At 37.5% G+C, this 19,439-nt stretch overlaps 1 long non-coding RNA gene across 1 annotated transcript in view; it reads left to right on the forward strand.

Annotated features, from left to right (window-relative positions):
- Positions 1 to 16,257, forward strand: part of LOC137633960 (uncharacterized) — a 97,528-nt gene extending 81,271 nt beyond the window's left edge. The window contains exon 3 of the long non-coding RNA XR_011042384.1: positions 16,112 to 16,257. This is a non-coding gene — a long non-coding RNA (uncharacterized lncRNA). The remainder of the gene's footprint in view (positions 1 to 16,111) is intronic.
- The last annotated feature ends 3,182 nt before the right edge of the window (positions 16,258 to 19,439 follow it).

Consider the following 19,439-nt stretch of genomic DNA (forward strand, 5'->3'; position numbering starts at 1 on the left):
ATGAAATATTGCAATAAATATAGAAAAAAAATACAAAAAACTATCACTTATATTCATTTAATTATTCAAGAAAATCAATGTTACTTGTTACGTTAGTTTAACCGTCAAATGAAATCAATCAAAATCATATTGGTACAGTGGCTTCAGACTTGAAAACGTCGGAAAAAGGTGGCTGATGTTTTGTTGAAACTGGAACAATGTCTTTGGATTTGAAGCCTTTACGGAATGATGGCATTAAGTAGGGACATCAGAAGTCTTCTCCAAGAATTCAATGATAGAATGGTGCTAAGGCCAGGTTTAGGCAGTGTTGCCTACTTCTTGTCCAAGCAGGAATGGCAGACTTCTTCAATTCCTCTTTATTCAGAGGCAACAGGATTTTGGAAAGATGGCATCAAGTTGGGACATCTGAAGTGTTCTCCAAGAATTAAATGATAGTGTAGAACTGAGGCCATGCTCCAGGCAGTGTTGGCTACTTCTTCTCCAAGCTGGAAGGGCAGGCTTTTTTCAATTTGTGTCTATTTACACGCAACAGGATATTAGAGATAATATTTTGTCGGTCTTCATTTTTATACAAGGAGTTTTTTTCTTTTTTACAATTCTTCCTGCTGATTGGTTTCCTCAAGAACGCCTACTTCGATCATGCCATTGAGGCTTCTAGGAAAAAATTCTGATGCAATCGCTACATGTCCCCCATGTCCTCTAAGAAATGCCTACTTTCTCTTCTTGACATCTTGCTGCTTCTATTGAGCCTTCCTCTTTTTTTCGCCCTTGGCCCGGAATTCTGAAATAGATTCTTCTTTTTCAGTCAGTATAAAGACCATGACTTTTTTTTGTGCCCTTGCCTAAGGATGACCAGGAGCGTTAGTGTAGGATCGGACAGAAATGGAAGTAATAGGCTGGTCTAGTTCTGTTGAAGAGCTATAAGACTTCCTGCAGGTAGAATCAGAGCTGGGTAGTTGTCATTCCTAAAGTTGAGGGCCAATCATCAGTAGGCTGCCAAGATATAATTCCCTGGGAAGAAATCTGAGTAAGGTCCAAAACCAGAGACAGAGTTGGTATTTTGACTTCATCAGAGGATGGATATTGAGAAACTCTTAAAATGCCCAAAGACAGACATATCAGATGGGTGGATCTTAGCCATTGTATGAGGAGGCAATGTCGCTATGATGATGGCCTTCTGCAATACATACTCAAAATATCCTGAATGTTCAAGAGACCTGCATTTTCAGTTATCAAAAGGATCTTATTGTCCATTAAGCAAGAGGTCCTTTCTTCGACATGCTGAAACACTCACCATTCGTCCATCTATTTTGATGCAGGATTTCTTTTGACCTATCAATAGTTCCTTGCATGACAGAATCCTTCCTTCTCTTTCGTGGAATTATAAATACTGGATGGATGTAATAGCCTGAAGCATTCATGATAGCGCCACAAGCCATTGTGGAATTTCTTTCACGGGATATCTGAGAGTCAAAAGGCTGACCATTTTCACAAAAGACCTTCACCGGCTTCATCACAGTAGACAAGTTACTCTCCATTGCTTCTGTGTAAGCCTTGAAGTAAACTTCGTTCGCATGGTTCAATCCAATGTGTCTAGTAATGGTCAGGCCCTCCGGAGCCTTCAGGGTGAATCAATGCGGACCAAACTTTTAAAAATAACTCAACAAGCGTTTAACTACAGTTTTTGCATTGTAGTATCTTACTGAGATTGCTTCTAAGTAATGGGTTAGAGTATTCGTGACTGTTAATAGACAGTTTATAGATTTTTAATAGAAAATGATTGTTAATACAATGCTTCTAGAAGGATAAAATCACTTACTACAACACCACATACTCTAACTGCACAGACTCCATAAAGTATTCAGCGCTTCCTGAAGGCTGCAAATCACTAGTTACAATACGGCAATCATGCACTCATTGCACACCCTCTATGTTTAACGGTTAGAGAAGACTATAATTATTGACATATCTTTGATCAGGCACCCTCAATAACGTGTAAAATGCTTCCATAAGACAAAACCAATACTTATACCACTTTTTTTTTCACATTATACAGATCTTTTGTAGCGTTTACAAGACTACCCTACCACTTACCGTCACTGCACATCCTCTATAAAATTTACGACGCATCCAGAGAGCTCAAATCACTGGCAGTCCTTTCCTAAGCCAGCCTCTTCAATACTTATAACACTTACTTTCTCTCCCTTACTTCTAGGCAAAGGTCTACCTATATCAATTGCGATATTCTTTAAAGGCTCCCCCTCCGATTGAATGTTATATAAATGAACTCTGGGAATTACTAGATAGTGATTACCATCAACTTGACACTCGTGAGTTTTATCTACCCCTTAAAGTCCTTGATCATCATGAACTAATTTCAAAAGTGAATTTCAAAGCTTCCTAGGGATTACTAATTGTTCAATAATCTCTTTGCTAACTGATTTAGGGCAAACATAATGACAAAAGATTTCCACAACTCATCCGTATTCAGAATGTTGGTGCATAAACAATCTCAGTAACTATTATTTAAATCTAGTACATAGACTAAGTCTACATCAATTTTCTTGACAGTTACATCGTAAGCTTCTCTAATACTCTCACCAACGATAGAGTCGGTCTTCTCCGCCACAGTCCTGCTAAGATAAAAATCACCACTAGCATCAAACACATTCGAATCCATGAAAAAGTTATAACAGTAGATGTTATCTGTAACTAAATCTGACCTAGTTACTACCATTTTAAGCACTTAAACCTTACTTATAATAGAATTTACATATTTTGATGTAGTTCAATCATTACCGACTATAATGACAACACTGCCATTAGACATATGGTCTAAAACTGCTAGTTTTTACATATTTTGACACTCACTTTCTATGTTCGTTTTCAAATAACAAACAAACAACACAATTGTTTAGATACATACTTAACATAACTTTTTCTTTCATACTGAATATGGTCATTGCTGGCACACCCACTATCCTAATGAGGGAGACAGCTGCTTTGGTGTCCCTAAGCAAGAAACCTCTCTCAAACACACTCCTTCTAGAGAGGAAACTACACCTTTAGACAAAAAATTTCCATAAAAGGTCATAGTTTTCTTCCATAATTTCATACCTGCTTGACGAAAGATTATTAACTAGAGACACTGGTTTATTAAAATTTCTCACCTTCTCCATACATTTCCTTGCTAGATACCATTTCTAATTACATCGAAAAAAGATTATCTCCGTACTACTACCAGCCCATTTGCTCTTGCAAAACATGGAAGTATAATCTGGTTTTCTACAAACACAATAATAATCAAATTTACCAGTATTACTATTGCTAAAACTGCTTATACCATGTTGCATCTTACAACACAAGGAATTATTTTTCTTCTTACTATCAATCAAACTCATATGCCAACCTTTTCGCATCTGTTGAAGAGTTTTTCATGGGTATTTCTTTTAATACGGTAAAGAGGTAACAATGTCCTTGTGATGTGGGTAGGGGGCTTACAATGTCGACGTAAATGTGGGCGAAAAGACGATGAGGTTGAGGAAAGGTGCCTACTCCTGAATCTGTGTGTCGATGTACTTTGGAAGTTTGGCAAGAAGTATAGGCACGGAACCAAGCCTTAGCATCCTTAAAAATGCCGTGCCAAATGAACTTTGTCTTCAGCAACTGTGCAGTAGAACGTCACGAGGGATGTGAAAGGCCATGAATGAAATAAAACACCTGTCTGCACATGGGAGCAGGAGTCCAAGGTCGCTATCTACCAGTACTGGTGTCACAGAGGAGGGCGGTGTTGGAGTCGTCAAGGGGGATGTCTTCCCAACGGAGGGCTTTTTGATACTCTGGATCTTGTCATTGGGCTTCAGCCAAGGCATTGTAATCTAATCACAAGTGAACGGCCGCCAACGTGTTTCTTGACAGGGCATCGGCAACTGGATTCATTTTCCCAGTGACGTGTTGAAGGGTGCAACTGTATTCAGCCACGGCGGAGAGATGTCAGCGTTGACAGGCTGACCAGGCGTCAGACTGTCAAGTAAAGGTGTGCACCAGAGGCATGTGGTCTCTGCGAATGACGAAGGGCGTACCTTCTAAGAAATGGCAAAAGTAACGCACAGCCAAGTGCACCGCCAGGTAGAATAACCCGATTCTGCCTTGGACAGTTTTCTGCTGAATAAGGCCAATGTGCGGGGTGAGCCTCTGACCACCTGTTCCAGTACTGCACCAATAGAAACATCGCTGGCATTAGGGGAGAGAAGGAGAGCAGCATGTGGTATGGGAAAAGTGAGAGCTGCAGCAGTTGATAGGGCCTTCTTTGCATTGGAAAAGGCCGCATCTTGAAAGGGACCCCACTTCAGGTTTTTTGGGTTGCCCTTGAGGGAGGCGTAGAGGGGAGCAAGAGTTGCGGCAATGGCTGGCAGAAAACGGTGATAATAGTTGATCATGCCCAAGAATTCCTGAAGAGCTTTGACGGTCGAGGGCGTTGGGAAGTTCTGAATAGCTGCTACCTTCTCAGGGAGGGGATGGACTCCTTCAGGAGTGATGCGGTGCCCTTAGAGCGACACTTTGCTGGCGCCAGAGGTACACTTGTTGCACCGGACTAGAAGTCCATTTTGTTGCAGGCGGTCGAGCACGATTCGCAAGTGACGGAGGTGTTCGTCTTTTTAGGATGAGAACACAAGTATGTCGTCCAAATAACATACACATAAGGGAAGATCCCCTAAGATGCCATACATGAGACGTTGAAAAGTGGCCCCAGCATTACGAAGGCCAAAACAAGAGTAATTGAAGGTGTATGTACCGAACTGAGTGGTGATGGCGGTCTTGGTGATGTCTTCTGGGTCCATAGCCACCTGATAATACCCCTTCAAAAGGTCGAGCGTGTAGAAAACCTTCGCTTTGTGTAGGTAGGAGGTCACGTCGGCTATGTTTGGGAGGGGGGTAGTGATCTGGTTCTGTTTGCTTTTTCAGGCGCCAGTAATCCCCGCACGGACGGAGGGAGCTGATTTTCTTCAGAACGATGTGTAAGGGTGACGACCATGGGCTGGAGTCCTTTTGGCAAAGGCCCATTTCCTCCCTTTCGGTGAACGTCTGTTTGGCGACTGCCAATCGTTCCGGTGAAAGATGTCTGAATTTTGCGAAGACTTGGGGTCCTGTCGTCTTGATATGGTGATAAATACCGTGCTTGGCAGGAGCCGTGGGCATTTGGCGAAGTTCTGGACAGAAAACTTCCGGATACGACATGAGGAGGTGGGATTAGGCATTTGTGGGTGCGCTGATGTGGAGAGCGAGGTTGGAGGGGGCGGTTTGGGGAGGTGTCGACAAGTACAAGTCTACGTTTACCAATCGTTGGTGTACGGCATCGACCAGAAGGTGGAAATGAGAGAGAAAATCCGCATCGAGGACTGGCAATGTGAAGTCAGCAATGAGAAACTTCCAATTAAATTTACCGTTTCCAAATGATAATGTGAGGTTCTCGTAACCGTAGATGGGTATCGCAGATTCGTGGGCAGCTAACAGGTGGACGTCGGCAGACGTAGACAGACTACGTTGTGTCCTCAAGAGTTCCCTTTGCCAAAAAGAACGACAAGCACTCGTGTCTACCAAAAATCGCACTCCCATTCCAGCATTATTTAAAAAGAAAAGATTTGAAACACGGGAAGCCACCGCCACGAGCGATGGTCTACTTACAGGTTTTTTGGCAACTGACAGTCCTTGGCACATTTTTTTACTGCTGTTCTGAATCAGTAGTGGTAGTAGCTAATATGCGGCCGATGGGCGGTAGTAAGTGGCTGTAGAAGTCGTTGGTTGGGGCGCGAGCGAGTTATTGGTGATGGGTGGCTTTGTCGCCACTCCGGCTCGTCACGGGGTAGGCGTGTATGTCGTACAGCATTCACATCAGCTTCGGTTGACGTTGAATAGGCGTCCTCTTTGTCAGGAGAGGAGGCGTTGATGGAGGTCTTGAAGGTCGTGAAGTGGCTGTCCATAATGGCGTCAGCTATGGTCATCAAGTCCTTTATGGGTAAACTATCGACATCAGGTATGGCAGCGCAGACAGGTTCGTGTAAACAGTGTATCCAGAGGGCACGAAGTACGTTCACCTCACGAGGAGATCCATCTGCCGCAGGTTGCAAGCGAGCGATACTGGTCATATCCCTGAGGGCGAGCGAAGCCCTTTGGTCCCCAAATGGTTGTTGAGAGAGCTGAAAAAGCTTTGCTATACGGGCGGCTGGCGACAGTGAGTACTGGTGCAAAAGGTATGTTTTGAGTGCGTCATACGCAATTGGGGTGTCTCCTTGTTCACAAAACCGTTTGGATATTTCCGGGAAGGTGTCCTCGGGTATCACCACGAGAACATAATCTGCTTTGATGGTTGACCGAGTTACGCCCTTGATGCGGAACTGGACTTCTGCGCGCTGAAACCAATCAAACGCCTCTCCGCTGGCGAACAGCGAAAGTTTCAATGGGGAGGCACCAAATTCCGTGGAGTCCGCCATAGTACCAATGATGGGGGAGGGGGGGGGGTGATGGAAGGCGGGAGGAGCAAGTCGACTTCCCGGGTCACCAATGTGAAACAGCCGAGAGAGGCTGTGACTAAGATGGCAGGATGAAAGCGACTGAGTAACTTTATTACAGAACATCCGTTTATATATACATAAATTCCAGGCAAAAAGGATATAAAAACATAACAGGCAATTTCATGTTCAACCTGCAACCGTTGCTGTTAACAGTTAATGGTGAGAAAAACAGACATGTTTATTCGGGTCCCTTTCAGTGCGAGGGGAGAGCGGAGATAAAAGCATAATATATACAAAAAAAGAAAGGTCCTTACTATGTATAATCGTTTGACACACGGTTGGTAGAGTTCTTTAACTTTTCGAAAGAGATGAAATATTCTGTTACATCTCCCTCATCAAACTTTGTCATTTATTTCAACACTGCTCCCCTCTCTAAATTATCAGAGTCATCATTCAATGATGAATTACTACCTTGTCTGCTACCAGAATCATTACTTCCTGGTCTGCTACCTGGTGGACAATTATGAATATTTTGCACTAAACGAGCGATTTCGAACTTAAGCTTACGATGTCTCTCATTTTCTTCTCGCTGTCTCTAATTTTCTTATCTCTGGCTGCTCTTTCATATCTTTCATGCAATTCCCTCCCTATCTTTAAATCATACTCGCTTAGAGCATCGACATCACGACCAAAAAGCCTTCGTGACTCTATAAAATCTTAGGTTAATATCACTCATTCAGCTTTTTTCTATATTCTCCCGGTTTCACTTGGTACTGTTGTCAAAAATCGTGGTAAGGTAGCAAACTGTTATAATATGGAAATAGTAAGTTTTTTTTTTCTTTTTTAACATCTAAAATAAAATATTCCAACTACAACCAATAAAATATAGGAAATTAGGATAAAAAGAAACTCACAAAAAATGCTATGTTTATTCACAAACTTATTTATAAAGAAAATCAAAGTTGCCGTTTCGGTTACTTTAAATGAGAAATAGAATCATTCAAAATATTTTTAGAAAAGGTGAACAGTCAGTTAGGTAAAATAATATCTAATGTATATTGAATAGTTTTCTTCAGCGATTGTAATGATGATGGTAAAGAGACTTCAAAAGCGCCCACTTCGATCATGCTAGAGAGCCTTGTGAGACAAATTTCTCAAGCAATCTAGAGCTCATGTTAAGCCATAACAACTACGCAGCGTGTGTTAAAACGTGATGACATTTTTCTTAAACAGTGATGTGCCTCGAAGCTTCGTTTCTAAGAAATTTTTGACTCTACTGATTAAAGCGATGACATCTTGGTTAAAAAAAAGGTTCCATTATTGCTGACGGCACAATTTATTGCGGCTCAGTTTATTACTTGAATGCTAACGACAGTGAGATGATGATAACTTTGAACAAACATTATGGTAGTCAAATGTCGACTTGCTGCAAACACTGAAAATGAAAATAATTTTTTTTTTTTAATGATATATTCGTTCAATAATATTGTATCTACCTATGACGTCGTGCATTACTTAAACAATATGGCTCTGTCACTTACTGTCAGAAAGAAAAGTCAAGCAATTTCGCTGAAGTGTTTAAAAGTAAGTAGAGTAATGAGAAACTTGTTCCTTCTTATTTCTGTTCTCTTGAGCCTAAACATTTGAAACCAAAGCTCTCATGATAGGTCTTAATGCTTGCAGAATTGTAGACCAAAATTATATTTTTCTTTGAATTTTTTTCATAAAGACTGCAGATTTTTTAGCTCTAAAGCTATCTCTTATTTTCTTCTAGTTATCAAGATGAGGTTCTTTAAAAACTTGTTCGAGAGTTGGTAATGTTACTCCATCATGTAAATGCGTTTGTTGAAGCTAAAGTTGTCGCATAATTGACCTCCCTTTTTAGTAGTGCCTTTGACTGTATTTATCATTAGGCCCTTGTTTTCAAAATCAAACATCTGTGAGTTGATGGGTTTTTACTTATCAGCACTAATAAAATGAGAGTTTTCGAACAGAATTTCCCTTCTTGAGGCCATAGATAGATGATAGTTTGTCTATGAAAGTCTTGATATGGTAGGTGCTTCTTTGACCGAGTCTCTTCATTATCAGGTAGAGCACCACCACTTTTAATACTTTTTATGGGAAATTCTGCTAAGTTAGGTCACCATTTTCGAAATGCAATGATCTCTTCTGAATGATCTCCTGAACCCGACCATGAGGCATCTATTTAGATCATGGTAAGGGAAGTAAGGACCATTTTGATCAAAATATGAAAAGAGTTTGATATTGTCCATGGCCTGAGAATTCTTTTGCAACAACCATATACCTAAGCCTAATAGTTTTAAAATCCTATCTTTAACACTGGTCAAGATATAAAATCTTCCTTGTTTACATCTTGAAAAAACATATATATACCTTTGCTTAGAATTCTTTGCTGTGATCCTTCTGTTAGGGTTAATATAGTTTTCCCAATATTCCATTGGTTACCTAGCAACTTGATATCGTTCCTGAAATTATTCTTAATTTTGCAAAGTTTATTAGGCTGCCAAGATTTTGAAGAGCCTGCTGAACTTAATTTTTGTATTTGAGGCATAATTCTTGTGTGTCCGTCCAAATAAGCCAGTCATGTGAATATCCCATGATCTGAACTCTGTGACACCACAAAAGTGGTGTAAACACTTTTATGATAGTGAGACTTAGGGGCATTCCAATCAGCATCTTTTATAACAGTAGTACAAGACTGAGCCCTTCTGAGTAGTGATTAATAACAATGTGAGAGAGTTGTCATTTCGAATGGATCGTACGACGTGTAGATCAATATTTTATGTGGAGCCTTTTTGTAATGGAATCTTAAAAATATACACCTTTCTATGACTCTTTTTTCTAGCGATATGCTTACAAAGGAGTCCTGTGCTGATGAAAATTTGGGAGCGAAGTTTTGGATATCCTTAAACATCAGAGATCCCTTGGCATTAGGCACTGTGCCTTTGGAAAAAGGGCCCTACTTACTCAAAAACACAAGGGGACAACACCAAACTGAAACCCCTTACTGACAGGATCCCCTGGATCTATGGGCTCTACATACTCTTTGGCTTCCATCGTAAAGTGTCCAACGGCATTACCTATTTGTATATCCTAAGTTTGACTAGCCTGAGATATGGCCTCTTATTGGGCAGAGTAGTGTTGCTCCGCTTGTCACTCCAGAGTAAAGTGGCCAATGGCTCCACTTTGACTTCTGCTCTGCCATCCTTCTCCACATAAAACTTTTTCAGCATGAGATAACTCGACTTGAACTTTAATCTTATGAATCTCTGCAAAGCCTTGTAGTTGGGTATGAACAGTACCTTTATACTGCTGCGTGTTGTTACGTTCCTGATATCGTTATAGGTCTTTTCAATGATTGAAATAAATATTTTCAACAACAACCATTGAAAAATGGGAAATTAATATAAGAAGAAACTCAAAAAATAAAAAATTACAACCCGTTTATCCACAAACTTGTATATAAAGAAAATAAATTCTACTAATTCGTTTACTTCAAATGACAAATCAAATCAAACAAAACATCAATAGAAAAGGAGAGTAGTCAAAAGGGTAGAAATAATTAAGGAATGGTTTTCTGCAGCTGCTGAGACGATACGAGTACGAAGACTTCAGGCTTGAGAACATTGCAGAAGGGCGGCGGGAGTTCAAATGAAACTGGCATGATGACCAGTTTCAAAGACGTCACAGATAGGGTGGCATCAAGATGGGACATCAGAAGTCTTCTCCAAGAATTCCATGATAGAGTTGAACTAAGGCAGGCTGCAGGCAGCGTGGGCTACTTCTCATCACAAGCAGGGAGGACTGGCTACTTCAATTTTTCTCTTCTCAGTGATAAAAGTATTTAGAGATAGGTGTTTGTTTTCTGAAGGGAAGGGTAGAATCTAGCTCTATCAGACTTCAGGTTTCTCTGCTTCCTAAATCATTAAGACTTAGTTCTCATATCCTTCGGATATAGTTCCTCTCCTTCCTTGTGTGGCATCCAATCTGCCGTGGACAATCTCTTCTTGAAGTTTATATACCCATGTATGGGCACAGTTCATTACAGTGGGTAGTGGTCATTTCCATAGAAGGCGTGTTTTAGCAATTCTGCATCTCTATTTGCTTCCTTGAAAACGCCCAGTTCGATCATGCCATGGAAGCTTCTAAAAGAAATTACAGATGCAATATGGACCACATGTTAATTTGTAGAGGAGGGGCAGCACGTGTCCACCCATGGTGACATATTTCATAAACACGGATATCGCTCATGCTCGGTTTCTCAAAATAAGCTTACTCCACTGATTAAGATGATGACATCTTGGTCAAAACATGACAGTTCCTTTGTCTCGGCAGGTGCTCCTGTTGAGGCTCGGTTTACTTTAAAAATGCTGATGACAGTGAAGTGATGACAGGTTTGACAAAACCATACGGTAGTCGAAACTCGTCTTACTGCTCACACTATGGGGGTAGATATTATTGCTTTTTAATAGCATATCCTCTTAAAAGTATTGAATCTATCCATGACACCTTCCCCGAAAAGAAAAACAAAGGAAAATCTACCGAATTAACTTTTTTTTAAATGTCTGCTATGAAAAAGCGCATTCATCCTGAACTGAGGAACATTTGCACGAAGCTTCAACTTAACATCAGCCAAACATTCTTCTTTCGTATTCCAGTCACGCAACACTAAACTTCATTAAAAAAAAAAAACTTCATTTGTTGATGAAAAAGAAAAAGCATTTCTTATCCTGAAAAATCTCTGGAAAGACTATCAGCTGTCACATTATTCTTTCCTTTTGCATGAATTATCTGCAGATTATAATCTTATAGCTCTAAACTCCAATGCATGAGACAATTATTCTTATTTCTAAATCTTTCCAAATAAACTATTGGATTTTGATCTGTATACACAGTTAAAACAGGACTACTTCGTACATCAATCACCAAAGGGCTACAAGGCTGAAAGTAAACTAAACATTTTTTTCTTAATAGTTGAATAATTCGTTGAGCTTTATTCACTTCATGCAACAAGACTCCTCCTATACCAATGTTACTAGCATCGATCAATAAATTAAATCCGTTGCTAAAATAATAGCTTGTGAAGCATTAAAGCCTTCAATCTATTTAAAGTTTCTACACATTCATCATCACATAAAATATTTCGGCACTTAAAAAGATTAGTTATGGGAGTGCTTATTTCTGAGAAAAATTGGGTACAAATCTATGGATATATGAAACCATCCTGAAAAATCTCATGGCCTTCCTATTAGTTGCTGTGATTGGTAAAATTGATGATAGCTCCTGTGTTCCCACTTTTAGGACAAATGTTACGGAGACCCACTTTATGCCCATAATAAGTGATAAAGGTTTTCCCAAATTCAAATTTCTTTAAATTAGATGCAGGGTTTGCTTTTTCCATGTCTGTCAGGACTTTAGCTAAAATTAGTAAATGTTCTTCCCAAGTTTCTGAAAATATAATAAGATCATCTAAATACACGATACAGTTATCAATACCATCTAAAACTTGATTCATTAATTTGGGAAAGTTCTGGCTGCATTTCTTAACCCAAAAGGCATTACTTTATATTCATAACTACCGAACGGAGTTAAGAAGCGGATATTTTCTCAGCTCCTTTGAAACAATAATAATGATAATCATATCTATCTGTATTACTCTTGCTAAAACTTCTGTGAGTAAGACTATACTCATCTACCAACCTTGTTGCTTCTGTAAAAGACTTTTCATGCCTATCGTCTATATATAGCTTAATGTGTGGAGATATGTTATCTCTGAAGTTTTCTAACAAAAATAAGTTCTTGAGATCATCAAAAGTATCTACTTCAGCAGAAGTTAAAAATTCATAAAATTATCTTTCTAACTTCTTTCCGTATTCCACATAAGTGTTACACTCATCCCTTTTCAAACTTATAAATGTCTTATGGTACGCCTCTGGTACTAGCCTGTATGCACTAAAAATAGTTTCTTTATTTGTATTGAAGTCCTCACTTTCATCCTTAGACATACAACAATACACAGAAAGTGTACTACCACTTGAAACTTAGAGTAAATAAAAAGTCCACTATTTTTTTTACTGTGGGGGGGGGGGACAACCTACTCTGTTCATTAACTTTTCGAAAGACAAGAAATATTTTGTTACATCTTCGTCATCAAATTTTGGAATTAATGTCAACACTGCACCCATTCCTAAATCATCAGAATCATCGTTCAATGAAGAATTACCTCCTCGTCTGCTACCTGATGCATTACTCACTGGTCTGCTACTTGGTGAACTATTATGGAGATTTTGCTTTAAATGAGCGATTTCTAACTCTTGCTTACGCTGTTTCTCATTTTTTTTGTCTCGCTGTCTTTCATTGCTTTCTCTCTCAGCTGCTCTTTCATGTCTCTCATACATTTCCTGTTCTCTCATAAAAATATGCTAACGGAGATCATCACCATCTTGACCAAGAAGGTTACCTGAAGCTATCAAATCTTGTTTAATCTCACTCATTCTGCTTCTTTCTATATTCTCCCTGTTTCAATTAGTTACGTTGTCGAAAATCCTTCTAGGTCACTAAATATTACGATTTTACCATCGACATAGGCTCTTAAAATAATTTAAATAAACGTTTCCAACAACAACCTTTGAAATATGTAATATGCATATAAAGGGAACCCCACGAAAAAATTCAACGTTTATTTGCAAACTTATGTAAAGTAAATCAATGTTACTAATTCGTTTACTTCAAATAACAAATGAAATCTATCAAAACATCAATAGAAAAGGGGAACAGTCAGAATGGTAAAAATACTTGAAGAATGGTTTTCTGCAGCTGCTGAGACGATTCTGGTATGGAGACTTCAACCTTAAGAACATCGCCGAAGGGCTGCTGAAGTTCAGATGAAATTGGCACAATGACTGGAGTCAAAGACGTCACAGAAAGGGGGAATCAAGATTGGACATCAGAAGTCTTCTAAAAAAATTCGATGTTAGTATTGAACTAAGGCAGGCTACAGGCAGTGTGGGCTTCTTTTCGTCACAAGCAGAGAGGGCTGGCTGCTTCAGTTTGTCTCTTCTTCTCAGCCATAACAAGATTTTGGAGATAGGTGTTTGTTTTCTGAAGGGAAGGTTGGAATCTGGCTCTTTCAAACTTCTGGTATTCTCTGTTCTTATCTCATTAGGACTTGCTTTTTATCTCCTTCGGACAGGGTTCCTCTCTTATCTCATATCCTGTCCTATCTCCCCTGGAAAATCTCTTCTTGAAGTTTATATACCCATATAATGGCAGAGTTAATTACCGTTGGCGGTGGTCATTTCCATAGAGGGATTTTTTTAAACAATTCTGCATCTCTATTGGCTTCCTCTAAAAAGCTCACTTCGGTCATGCCATGGAAGCTTCCAGAAGAAATTATTGATGTAATCTGGACCCCATGTTATGTTGTAACAAAAGGGAAGCACGCGTCCAGCCATGACGACATATTTCATAAACACAGATATCCCTCTGGATATTTCCAGTCATCCCCTGAGCCTATAATCATAACTTAGGTAATCCCGCCCATCTAAATGAAACATTACAGTCACCATACATTGAATTTGGTAGTTTGGGGGTTTTGTGATAGATATTGAATCCTCTGGTGATAAAGATGTGTGTGTGTTTCTCAGTCTGAAAATTCTTTGATTGAAGATGTTCTGCCAGTGCTCCATCTCCCACGAGCTTGACTAGACTAGGTGGCGGTGATTGGTGATAAAGGTAAGGTTTTGGCCTTCACGAGTACCAATTTTATTCTTCCTTAGGGACCAAAATGACGGTCAGGCCTACTCCTCTACTGCTGTGTAACCAGCCTCTCTACATTGTAAAGGTGGAGCCAAAACTTCATTGATCTTTTTTATTAGTGGAACGTTGAGGTTGATATCTCCATCTAACACCTTTCAGGGACTGCAGATGCTGGAACCCTAACTGGGGAACCACTTGTTCCAGATGGTTTAACTTTGGCAAGTCCAGTCTGGAAGGCCTCGATTGCACGTTGCTCTTGTGCCACCCATAAATGTACACATCGGTGTCACGAATGCCTGGTTGGCTGGAATTCATCATGCCTGCATATCTCCGTGAAGGAACTGTAGGTCTTCGTGCGGTCGACACGCCGGTTGTTTAAGATCCTAAGTAACACACTGCACCATGTAGGAAGTTTAAGACTAGAGGATATCAATGAGGTACAGGTTGTTCGGTAAGGAGTATAATTTAAGACAATGCGTCTCGTACAAGAGCTGGATACAGACTGGGTGACTCGTCCTACATCAGCATGGGATGCATGGGTCAGGAATAGTTCCATCCCTACACAGGGAGAGCAAATGCCTACATATAATCTTACATATACTCATTTTCTTATTGAGGCCAATTTGCAAAGCATTGTAGTTACATTATTTGTTTTATAAATTTGTCATTACCGTCACAGCATTTACTTGAATCATATATACAGTATTTCTAACACTAGGTGTTTACAAAAATATTCATAATGTTTATTTGTATTTTTTTAATTGTCCAAATAGACAACACAATTTTTTTTGAATAGGGTGATTTCAACTCACACGGATGGGTGCCCTTTTAGCTCGGAAAAGTTTCTTAATAGCTGAATCGTCTGAAGTATTTTTGTCTTAATACCATCATTGTTTTCAATTAAATAATAAGTAATACTAATCGGAACTTACTTACATAGAGGTTTTGTCAATAAATAATGTTAACGAATGAATATATTTTAAAGCATCCTGACTGTATTTCTAATTTTAATAACAACACCCACTAATGTCAATGACAGAAGCTTCTTTTTGGACGCACACTCCATAATTTTTTAATTTTTTAGATACTTTAACCCCAATAAGGATAAGTTACAGTAACTATAAGAAAAACATGTTATTATAAACTCACTTTGGATATCAGATTCTACTAAAATCGCGGAATCAGTAAAATTTGTTATTTGTGATAATTACTGTGATATAAGAGGAGCATTCCACTGTCAAACATCGAAGTGGGGATGGAGGGGATAAGGAGGGATAGGATATTGCGGATGTAACTTGGCAATGAAATTAGGAAAATTATGAAATTTTGGGTTTTATGCAATATATGCAGGACTACAGTATCCTCAAACCCAAAAATATTGCTATTAATTTATGGAAAAAAATAGCAAAACCTTCCTATACAGACTCAAACATTAATAGCACACTTCTTTTGTCTGTTCCGATGATACCTTGATCAAGGTTGAATAATCCTGTATGAAGTTAGAGTTTCTGATTCTTTTGCATGTTCCAATAACACCAAGAAGAAAACCTGAATATATCCAACGGAAGTAACCAAGGTTTCTGTGTGGGTAGACAGATTCTGGTACTGGTACTATAGGGTAATTAACAGTCCTGCAACCCCTGGTAGTTCTGAAGAAGTCAGTTAAAAAGCTTAACGTCCAGGATTTGTAGAGTGGCCTTGGCATGTTAGTGTACTTAACATTCTTGAATGAAATAAAAAGGCTATAAAATGGAGGTGCCCAAACACAGGGGACAATATCCATCTTAAGTTATTTGTACTCAACCTCCTTTGCATTTCAGAACCTTACTGCAGGGACATTTATAGTAACAGTGATGAACCACAAACAACAAGTGCTTCAAAAAAGTGAGAAAACTACATGAAATTTCCGAAAGCCTGAGAGAGTGCGTACTAGCAGGAGAATAAATCTTGGATATCAAAGAGGAATTAGAAGGTGAGTTCAATGCTACTTCCAGTGAACTATATTAACCGTGATTGCTGGCAACAGTATTTTTTTTTATTAGAGATACTATTTTTATAAAAGAATACTGTTGAAATTATATGAATTTTCTTTATACAAGAATATAATTATATTAGAGGAATGCTTCAGATTATGATTATAAGTTAGTCAAGGATAGAGGGTAATCAGCATCCAGATCTTTTCATCAGCAATGTCTCTTTTACTACATATGATCATTTGGAAACATTGACGTGATTTTTAACTGTAAAACTACTTATGACACACACACACACACACACACGCACACGCACACACACACACACACACATATATATATATATATATATGTGTGTATATATATATATATATATATGCGTATGTATATATATATATATATATACATATATATATAATATATATATATATATATATATATATGTATATTATATATATATATATATGTATGTATATATATATATATATATATCTACATATTTATGTATATATATTTATATATATATAAATGTATATGTATATATATATATATATATATATACATATATTACTGTGTGTGTATATATATATATATATATACTGTATATATGCACATATGTGCACATATATATATATATATATATATATTTATATATATATATATATATATACATATATATATGTGTACACACATATATATATATATATATATATGTGTGTGTGTGTGTGTATACATAAATATGTATATGTATTTGCACACGCACACACACACACACACACATATATATATATATATATATACATATATAAGTGTGTATATATATATATATATATATACTGTATATATGCATATATATACACATAAATATATATATATATATATATATATATTTTTAGGTATATATGTACACATATATGTATATATATAAATATATATATATATATATATATATAAATATATATATATATATTTATATATATATATATATATATATATCTATATATATATAATGTATATATATATATATATATATATTTATATATATATATATATATATATATTTATATTTATATATATATATATATATATATACACACACACACATATATATATATATATATGCTGTATATATATATATATATATATATGTGTGTGTGTGTGTGTGTGTGTGTATACATAGATATGTATATGTATTTGCAAACACACACACACACACACATATATATATATATATATATATATACATTATATAGAATCAAAATATTTTATTGAGGCAATAAATGTTTTACTCATAATTTATTTGAACCGAAGAATCTTCCATTTTGGGGCAAGATTGCTAACTATCTTGTCAATAAAGGTTATGAAAGAAATGAGAACATGAATGCTAACTCATCTTTATTGGTTGCCATTTGAGAAAACTCTCTTACTTATAAATAACTGGATATCGTGTTCCTTTTCTTTTTATAATTCTCATGAATAAAATACTATTAAATAGGGTCATCTTGTAGGTTAGGAAGTTCGTTAGGTCTTGATTTTGTTATACACCAGATTGAACAGTTGTCTCTGAAAAGGCAAATTGCAATTAATATTTCTTCCTATACGTGTAGATGCATGATTTCCTTTCAAAGTGTTTAGTGTTCACTCCAAATATGAGGTAAAAGATTACTTTTAGTTAACCAAATATTTTATTTTTTTACTAACTTTACTGAATCTATTAAGATATTCAACATTTAACTTTATTATTAAGGGCAGTGGGTAGTATAGGAAATTAAAAGAAAATGACAGTTTTTATATGTCAGATAACTCATACTGAACAGTTAACGCTTTGGTTACATCTTCTTTTGTGGCCTCTGAAATAATTGACAGTTACTGTTGCTTTTGTCTATGATGCTGAAGCCATGAAAAATCTAGATATTCCATCTGTAACAGTTGAGATTTCCCGCATGCGTAGACAGAGTCTTGTATTTCAATATAGGAAATATTCTTGGAGCTTTCATGTGTTCTAATGAAGCTTTGAGATTGCCTTTATACTTTTCCTGGTGAAGACAGAAAAATACTTGAATAATCTAGTCAGACACTTCCAAGATTCCTGCACTTATAAAATGGTGCTGGTACTGCAGTGTAGTTAGCGATACTCTGATTTTTTTTTCAGTTTTGGAGAAGCCAGGACAATTGCCCATTAAGTGCAAACTGTTCCTACCATGGTAGCATTGGTTTGGTATTTTTGTATAATTACCTTTTCTGTTTCTTTTACTTAGTCTGAAGAGGCAACAAAATGATCTTGGTCAGTCTTAATTTAAGTATCTTAGGTTCCTGCATAGGTTACATAGTCCTGGTACTTCCACATGTCTAGCTTTCCCGGTGTCTCCTGTAGCTTCTGATGGAGTTAAAAGCTAGAATCATGGTGAAGAGTTGTAAATTAATGCTTCCTATGAGAAAGTATAACTTATACTACTGAAAGTGTCCAATCTTAATGCATGCATAGCAATGTCCAAAAAAAATATTCCTGGTACTTTTCCTTCTTTGGTAAAATCCCAAAAAAATTTCCAGTCAATCTTGTTGGAATTCCCAATAGTTCCAATATGTGTTGAATGTTCTCGGTACTTCATCATACTGGTCAGAGTACTCTACTGTACTTAGCTTCCCAGTGCTTGGGAGTCTTCCAATGAAGTATCCAAAAATTCTGGGTAGTCCTTTGAAATTACCATTCTTGGTGATTTTGCCTGGTCTGATGAAGCTTGAAAGTTCTGGAGCAAGATTTTTCCTTAAAGGTTATAGGGACCTACTCTTTTTTATTCTTGCAAATATTTTCATAGGTGTCCCTTCTTAGAAAGAGTTTCTTCATCCTCAGGAAGAACACTAATACTTGCAACATTTTTATGTGAAAGGCAGAAAACTGAGGGGACCATTTTCTGGACACAAAGGTGTCCTCTCAATGATCTCCCTATCTCGACTGTGATGTGTCTGTATTAAGGGAGGGGCTAATGTTACAATTATGGCTAAAGAATTTGATATTTACCATGATCAGAGAACTCGCTTGTAATGACCTGAGATATGATCACGATGGTCACGAAACCCTTACAAGCTGTCCTTCTCCTCCCCCACTTGAGATCTTTTTTGTTTACCTCTGTGTCAACTACGGTATGAGCGGAATGTGTTGCCGCCTCCCTTAATG

Source organism: Palaemon carinicauda, chromosome 43 (genome assembly GCF_036898095.1).
Source record: "Palaemon carinicauda isolate YSFRI2023 chromosome 43, ASM3689809v2, whole genome shotgun sequence".
In the NCBI taxonomy this organism is placed as follows: domain Eukaryota; kingdom Metazoa; phylum Arthropoda; class Malacostraca; order Decapoda; family Palaemonidae; genus Palaemon; species Palaemon carinicauda.